The 9100-nt window shown below is 37.7% G+C and overlaps 1 non-coding gene across 1 annotated transcript; it reads left to right on the plus strand.

The window, feature by feature from the left end:
• The first annotated feature begins 8693 nt into the window (after positions 1–8693).
• Positions 8694–8887, plus strand: LOC129243161 (U2 spliceosomal RNA). Its single transcript, XR_008582252.1, has one exon. It is a non-coding gene; the product is annotated as a U2 spliceosomal RNA (small nuclear RNA).
• The last annotated feature ends 213 nt before the right edge of the window (positions 8888–9100 follow it).

Consider the following 9100-nt stretch of genomic DNA (forward strand, 5'->3'; position numbering starts at 1 on the left):
AAATTTTGCACACATTTTTCTGATGGCAATACTTTCTATGTGAATTTACAAGCTTTCGAAAATTTTTCGAAAAAATAATTTTTTCGAAGCATAAATAGTAGGAAAGTTTGCCCTAAAATTAATTTTTTTTGTGAAGCATTTTGTTACGCGAAGTTGAAAATAATTTTTCTTGATTCATATAGAAATTATGACATAAATAAACAAAAAAATTTTTGGTTTTTTGTATTTAGGTCACTGACGCCGATGCTATAATGCCCACCGATTGAGAAGCCCCGCTGCGACCTTCCTGGAAGAATTGAGTATACATACGCCATTTTAAATGACTAAAATAAAAAAAATTATATTATTTTGATGTATAATTAAACTGTATGCCAATTTTGAAAAAAATATATTGACTTCTTCATTTTAAATAATTTTAATGAAAATCAGGGTAAATATGTCCGTTTACAGGTATCTGCCCCCTTAATAGGCTGTAGAAGCTATAATATTGGGAAGTTCTGCTTGAAAATTTCACAGTATACTACTGTGGGCAAAAAGTAAGGTGAATGTGGTTGTAAAATGAAAAATCTTTATTTATTCTTGTAAATCAATTTCATCCCCTTCAAAATAATCCCCTCTCGAGGAAATACACTTATGCCAACGATTTTTCCAATCCCCGAAACATGCCGGAAATGGACTATTTTCCGGTATATCCATCAGCACCTTCTTCATAGCCATCAGCACCGATTCAGCTTTTATCTCCTCAATTGACTCGAAACGCTTTCCCCGGAGTGGTCTCTTGAGTTTTGGGAATAGCCAGAAGTCACACGGAGCCAAATCAGGCGATTACGGTGGTTGCGGAACGATATACGTGGAATTTTTGGCGAAATGGTCACGAAGAACGAGTGCAATGTGAGACGGTGCATTATCGTGATGCAAAAACCAAGAGTTGTTGGCCCATAATTTTGGTCTTTTTAGACGAATTGCTTCACGTAAACGACGCATAACGCTCAAATGATATTCCTTATTAACAGTTTGGTCAGGTGGAAGGAATTCTAGTGCACCACACCACGAAAATCGAGAAATAATGTCATCATGACCTTTATTTTTGAACGACTTTGACGTGCTCTTTTCGGTCTGGCCTCGCCTTTAGCAAGATATTCGCTTGATTGGTCGGTTGTTTCAGGGTCGTAAGCATAAATCCAAGTCTCGTCTCCCGTAATGATGTATTTGAGCTTGTCCTGATAGTCTGAAAGCATTGTTTCACACACATCAACGCGACGACTTTTTTCCAAGAAATTGAGAGTTTTCGGTACCAAGCGAGATTTGACTTTTCGTAGGCCCAAATGGTCTTTCAAAATGGTTTTCACAGATCCTTGTGATATTTCGACCACATCAGTAAGGTCTTTAACAGTCAACCGACGATTTTTGAGCACTAACTCCTTCACTTTATTGACGTGTTGGTCATTTGTTGACGTCGATGGTCGTCCGGAGAGGTCCAAGTCATCAAAATGTTCTCGACCCTTTTTGAAGTCTTTGTACCACTTATAAACATTTTTCTGCGACGTGATCGAATCACCAACTGCCTTCTGCAACATGCTAAACGTTTCCGCAGCCGAAATTTCATTCCGCAAACAAAATTTGATGGCACTTCTCTGCTTAATTAAATCAGACATTGTAAAAATCGAAAAATGCTCTCTTGGTCGTTTGGTAAACACAAGCGTAAATATATTACTGATAATGACATTCACATGAAAGTTGGCCTAGATGTTATTAACAGTGCTGCCAACTCATGAAAAAAATAACTAGAGCGAAATTTTAATCCCACGAAAATTGACAAATAAATTCACCTTACTTTTTGCCCACAGTAGTAAATCAACAAAAAAAATTTTGGATTGTATTCAGGTCACTGACGCCGATGCTTTAATGCACGCCAATTCAGAAGCCCCGCAGCGACCTTCCTGGAAGAATTAAGTGTACATACGCCATTTTAAATGATTAAAATAAAAAAAAAATTATATTATTTTAATGTAGAACTAAACTGTATGCCAATTTTGAAAAAAAATTTATTGACTTTTTCATTTTAAATAGATAATTTTAATGAAAATCAGGGAAAATATGTCCGTTTACAGGTATCTGCCCCCTTAATAGGCTGTAGAAGCCCAATATTACAATATATTGGGAAGTTCTGCATGAAAATATTGAAAAAACAAAAAATCGATTTTTTTAAATTTTTAGATCACCGGATCCCCTTAAGTTGAATCGCAGTCTTGCATTGCGCGGAAGGTAAGCTTTTACGAGTACCCAACATGGCATGGCTGTTCTGCGTACATTGCATGGGACAGTTACATGCATAGACGTAGGCATTTACTTAACTCACATTTTTCTAGTTTATAATCACTCCCGCATTCCAAAAATAAGGCATTTTCTTAATAATATTTCACAAATTCCAATCTGAATATTTCAATAGCGAAAGTCTTATAAATAAACGTATGCTTAAAAACTTATACATACATTGACATCCATTGATACTTGCTTGATAGCAGATTATTTAATATGAATTTCCTTCTCTCTTCAAAAAAATATGTGCGTGCATATAAGTAGATATGATATGTAATTCCTGCAGTGAGTGTTCTGGCATTTGTTTGATTTCTATGCATTGCAAATTGCTCGTACGTTATCGCCTGCAGGTGATGCATACACAAATGCATACGAGTATATGGGGAATTACGCATTGATGCATTTCTTAGTTTGTGTTTTTTTTTGAGGATTGAATTAAAACAGTTATTTCAATTTTCAAAAACTTCAAAACTGCTTATAGAACAACATATCACAAAAACATACTATAAGCCATGCGCCGATGCATGCGTACACATTCGCACATACGAGTAAATATAACAGTTTTGTGCATTGTGGTGTACGTATGTGTGTGTGTGAATAAATTCACGCATGCATAATGTAACGAATATTTGCATTTAATTTGCCTTTAAAATTAACTCCTTTCAACTAACCACACACATACATACACTCATATACGATTTCCGTTAGCCTTAACTAAATATGTACAAACGCAAAAATGTTCTGTTGTGTTAGCTTCTCTGATTGGTGGCAATCTATCAACTTGATCCTGATTGTAGTTTTCGTTTGTTAGCTGCCTTGGCAGACAACGTCTTACTACAATGCACAAATACATTTACACATAACGCAGCCACTAACATTTCAAGTGTTTAAAGTGTTTATACAGACTCATACATACATAGGTACATAAGCATATGCTAGTTTGAGTGTTTGCTTTTGTTCTTACTTGTTGGTGGAACATATTTTTCTTAGACATCACCATCACTGTTATTATTCTTGCCTTAACTTTGACTCTTCCATTCCGGATTATGAATCCATATGACTAGGCTTGTAAGATATATGTGTGTGTGTGTACATTTGTGTGAGTGTATTTTATTATGCTTTTATTGAATGCCACTACATCACTATTGCAAAATCAAATAAGTATAAATTTTTAAGCTAATATTTACTTTGGTAAAATTCAATTTCCTTTCGCATAAAATGAATAATTTTAATCGACACATTCAATTGCAATAAAGAGTCATCAAATTTTTAGCGTACAGGGTGCTTGAGGGTTCGAACAATTAAAATATTGTTTTCATTTAAGTCATGGTGAAAAGATTTTTAGAGGTGTGCTCTTGAACAGCCTATTATTTGGCTTTGAATGAATTCCTTAGAATCAGCTTATGGGTTGACAGCACCTGGGATGTGAGATTTAAAAAGAAAAAGGGAATGTGTTGGTGATATACGAAAAAAATTCAGCACAATGCCTCTTTGTTGCCACCTGAACAATGACTGATTGGACGAGTGTGTGAATACTTGTAAAATAATCGTGCCGAATCTCCCTTGTGACGTGATAGCCGAAGTTCCCCTCACAATTTTCTCTTTCACCAAACCATGTAAATCTATCATCCTCGATTTTAGTGCCATAGTGAAAGCAGGCACAGAAAGGGCAGAGCTAGAAAGGGAGCGGAAATTTTTCTTCATTTCTCATTTACAATTGCAAGCGAGCGTGGGCCAATAAGTCTCTGAACATTGAAATATAGAGCACTCTATTCGTTTTATTTTTTTACATTGTATCCTTTTAGCTCGATGCACTTTATACAACATTTCTTTAACTGTTTTGCCTTCTATGATTTCTCGTTTGTTTTTGACGTTTGTTTTTATCCAAGAATAATAGAGAACGAGATTGGGCCTTCCAAATTCGCCGTGTCGTAAGAGTCCAGCAATAAATAAACGAAAGCAAAGGGAACTACTTGCTTGTGAAGAAGAAGAGTAGGCGAAAACAAGACACAAAAAATTATACGCACACACACACTTTCTACTTTTGCGTCTTCCGCGGCTCTTCGTTAACATTAGTTTATTTAGTTTTAATCTCACAAATCACAATATTATCAAGCCATTCACAGAATTTTCACAAACAAGTAATTTCTCCTACTTTTGTTTGTTTTCTTCGTGTGTTTTGTATTGCGAAGGGAACTGACGTCAGAGTAAAGTAACAGTTTTTTAATGGCGTATCCTTCAGTACTCAATTGGCCTTGGTTTTTATTAATGGCTTTACATGTCAAGTAAATGTCAGAAAGTCGTTTCCCCATACCCGAATAGGTTGGTTCGTAACTATTATTCTGTAGCGCCCTGGTCAAAACCTCCGGTATGAAATACCAAATGAAAGAAAAGTTGTTTCAAATAGCGACCTTTCCTCGGCAGACAATGGCAAACCTCTGAGTGCATTTTTGCCATGAAAAAATGTCTCTAATGTCTCTTGGAGGCGGCATAAAACGGTAGGTCCTGCTATTTGTGGAAAAACACTGCCGAATGGTAGTCGCAGTCACGCACCAAACCATTCGGCCGCACAACCGGCTTATGTGGCTTTATTTTGGCACATTCGATTCAGCACGAAAAGTGGGTTGAGGTGAGTTATGACGAATTCGTATGCTTCATTAGCAATTACGAAGTAGCGGAAAAACTTGTGTGGATTCCTATCGAACATAGTGAAACACTCTTTGGAAGCTGTTATATTATTGTTTTTGTTATTAGCTGCGAGCCACGACAGTTCTCGTTAGGTTAAAATTGCTTAGCTGAGTTTTGTTAGCGATACTGGCTGGGAGATGCACCTACTAACCTTTACACTTTCTTCTTCAACGGAATAGTAAAAAATTCCATGTGAAATCTCCCAGCTCTTACACTTTCGCTTTTCCAAAGTCAAATACGAGCTCTTTTATTTCGGGATTTGGCAACCCTGGTGTTGCAATCTGGCAACTGACAGCAGTATCGCAAAGTTTGACATTTTTTGACTTTTACGTACTCAGAACGTTTTGAAATACCAGCGCTATTTGTGTTGTTTACAGTAACTTAAAAGATTCATCTCGGTCCAAAAATGGAATTAAATCGTGAACATTTTCGTGCGATTATTTTTTACAACTTTCGACGTGGATTAACTCAGCAACATTGCATGGATGAACTTAATTCATTTTTTGGCGATGAAGCTCCATCAAGGTCCAGGGTTTATCGATGGTATGGTGAATTCAATCGTGGTCGTAGTTCACTCCAAGACGAATTTCGTGAAGGTCGTCCAAAATCAGTTGTTGTTCCGAAAACCATTGATGCTGTGCGATGCGAACTGATATTGCAAGATCGTCATGTGACCTATCGTACGATTGAGACAATCATAGGCATTAGTGGGACCAGCATACATTCAATGTTGCATAAACATTTGACTGTGAAAAAAATTTGTTCGCGTTGGATCCCACACAATTTGTCAATCGCTCAAAAAAAGGCTCGTGTCGATTGGTCGAAGGAAATGCTCAAAAAATACGATCGCGGGGCTTCGAAACACGTCTATGATATCGTGACCGGTGATGAATCATGGATTTACGCGTATGAGCCCGAAAGTAAACAGCATTCGACTGTATGGGTGTTTCAAGATGAGCCAAATTCAACAAAAGTTGTTCGCGCACGACGCACTTCCAAACAAATGGACATGTCGCAACCGTACCACTAGAACAACGCAGAACAGTAAATTCTGAATGGTAGACAACCATTTGTTTGCCAGTTGTCTTCCAACAAATTAGGAACACCAATCGCCAAAGACGGATCACTCTTCACCAGGACAATGCGAGATCTCTCACATCGGCTCAAACAACTGCATTTTTGAGCACCCAAAACATCGAATTAATGGGTCATCCGCCGTATAGTCCTGACTTGGCACCGAATGACTGCTTTTTATTCCCGTACGTAAAAGACAAACTGAGAGGTCAACGTTTTTCGACACCTGAAGAAGCGGTTGCGGCATTCAGAATGCATGTTTTGGAGGTACCTCATTCAAAAAGTGTATAGATCTTTATGGAGAATATTTTGAGTCTAGATGAGTTCTTAGTCTATAATGAATTACCAAAAAAGCTGCTGGCTTATTAAAGTTATTCTTAGAGCGCTTAATATCATTTTTGATATACAATTCAACATCTCACCTCTAAGTAGTTACCGCCTTTCCTAGCGCAGCTCAATTGCTTTGTTTCCTTACTGTTACTTTGGATTGGCGCCTTTTGCTGAGTTCTTCTTTTAGGGTACACCGACTGCAAAAAAGAGTTCGCACTCTGTTGGTATTGCTGCTACAGCTGTTCCTACTACACTTGCCGTTGCTCCTTCACTTTAGCTGGGCTTACTCTGGGACTTAGAGGAGCTGTATTGCATTCAGGGTTATGCCTCCACCAAGAATGGGCTGATAGCAAGATCTGACGTGCTTGCTTCGAAGAATATTGAGACTACGAAGTTCAGAAAGTAGTAAAATTTGAGAACTAAGTTTCTGCTTGCTAGATTTTCCCATCCTATATTATTTTGTTGCAGCAGGACCTCTACGGATAGGTTGCTAGAACTGCGAAGACGTTTAGCATTTACCTCAAAGTTTTATTTTAACTTAACATCCTTTAGACTTAAGAAGAAATCGATGAATACTTTATACATATGTATGTATGTGTAAGTATATAAATAAGTATATTTGATTGGGAAATTGAACGCTGGCCGGTGGTTGCAGACACGACATTGGAGGTGCAGAATTTATATGAAATTGCTGCCCACTTTACTCTTATCTTTAAAACTTTTTTATTGTTTTTTTTATGCTTGGCATCCCCACAGACAGCCAAACATACGCACTCTTTCTACTTGGCATCCACTAATTCAACTCTTTGCTAGCTTATCGCACAATTGAATCGATAGTTTTCTTATGAATGCACTGCTTCTTGTCGTTGCCAAATGCAGGATCATAAGAACGTTGACAGGGAAGAGTACGTGTAAAAGAAGATAATCGAAGAAAGGAGACCGCCTGATCGATACCACTTTTTAGTGCAGTTTTTTTGCTATGTCTGCATGGCTTTTTTCCAAACAAATATTTGTCCGTCAGTTAGTGTGTTGTGTGTCGTGCGGCTTTGGTTGTTAGTCAATGCCAAGCAGAGCGAATGGCTTCCAAAAAACTGTTTCATGGTTGCTAGCTGAAATGCAGGAACGATGAAGTAGAGCAATAACTATGGAACCGAGCGATTGAATGTTTGAACGACCGGAATGATGTTCATATCAGCCGATATGCAGCATCACCTTCCCACAGAGCAATGAGCAATGAGCAATCATTGATGCACTAGAGACGACTGATTGAGATGATAACTTGGTGGAAAAGTTGATATTGTTCGTGGTGCGGGTTAAGGCCAAACAGCCAACCAGTGTGGGTGGAATAAATGAGTAGTCGGATGTGCTGGAAAGAACAGTTTGTTGGTGGGTGGATGCAGAGCAGTCAGAACCGGCTGTAGTAGCAGCAGAAGGGAATAGAACGAAATTATACTCGCATGCAAAAAGTTATCTGCTTGGCTGATTTCTAATGCTACGTTTTCTCCTTCGCCTTCAACATCTGCACTTTGATAGATTCATATTGCAATTTTTTCAAAGCCAGTTGCTGTCCATTGAACATCAATGTCCACCTGTCGCTTCGCTGGAAACAACGTCCAATGGCGAACAGGCGATAGCAAACAAATTGAACAGCGTCAGATTTTGCTTTTTTATTTCTTTGTTTTTTATTTTTTTAATTTTTAATCAAACATATTAGAACAAGAATCGGAAGGTGCCAGTAGGAAATCAGTTGCCCAGAGTTTAGGATGGCTTAGTGCCCTATATGCAGGCATTGGATCGCCTTTAAAAACATTTTATAATTTTTTCGCATTTTTTAATTTAATAACCAGTCCCAAGTGGGCCCCAAAAATATTATTTGTAAGCAGCCGCCATATCCGAATGGGTTGGTGCGTGACTACCATTTGAAAGTGCCTAGGTACGAATTTTTTGGCATAAAACAACAAAATGATAGAAACAGTTTTTTGAAGTGAAAACTTCTTTAGAATCGTTGGGAGTGATTTGAGGAAAAGTGAAACGAAAAAGCGACCCTCTTGGCTACGAAGCGTTATATTATATGCTGATATAAACGTAGCGACGAACTAAATAAAAATAACTTTTATTTTTCCTTGTGATTCGAACCAAGGATTTTGGATCGGAAGCTCACATTGCTAGTCGCTCGGCTACCGCGACATGCTGTCGGCGCTGGCCTAAAAGTTATTAAGTTACGAAGCGTTATATTATATGTTGATATAAATAATTTTTGTGAGCGTGTAATTCTCAAAAGGTTTATTAGAAAATCTATTGACTAGGTAGTGTGGTATCTGTTCCTATCAGCTTAACATCTGATAGATCCTCCATCGGAGGACAACAAATGTTAAACTGATTTTTGGAAATGGGCGGAGTGTTTTAAGGGCTTGATCCACCTCTGCCACGGGTTGGCCCGGTATTGCAGTACCGCCGGGATTTCGGCCCAAATTATTGAATAAATACAAGAAGAAATATACTAATACATTTAGCTTTGGTGGGAAGAGACATAAATTTTTATATGAATACAAGTAGACGAAAATGGAAGAAATTTGTAAGTCTGTTTCTTCGGTCCGTTTGGGTATTTTTTTTTGACAACATCGAAACCAAAGCATTTGTATCATATTTTATCTATCATAAACCACTCGTATCATTTGTTGAAATTGAA

This window comes from Anastrepha obliqua, chromosome 3 (assembly GCF_027943255.1).
Source record: "Anastrepha obliqua isolate idAnaObli1 chromosome 3, idAnaObli1_1.0, whole genome shotgun sequence".
Classification (NCBI taxonomy): Eukaryota; Metazoa; Arthropoda; class Insecta; order Diptera; family Tephritidae; genus Anastrepha; species Anastrepha obliqua.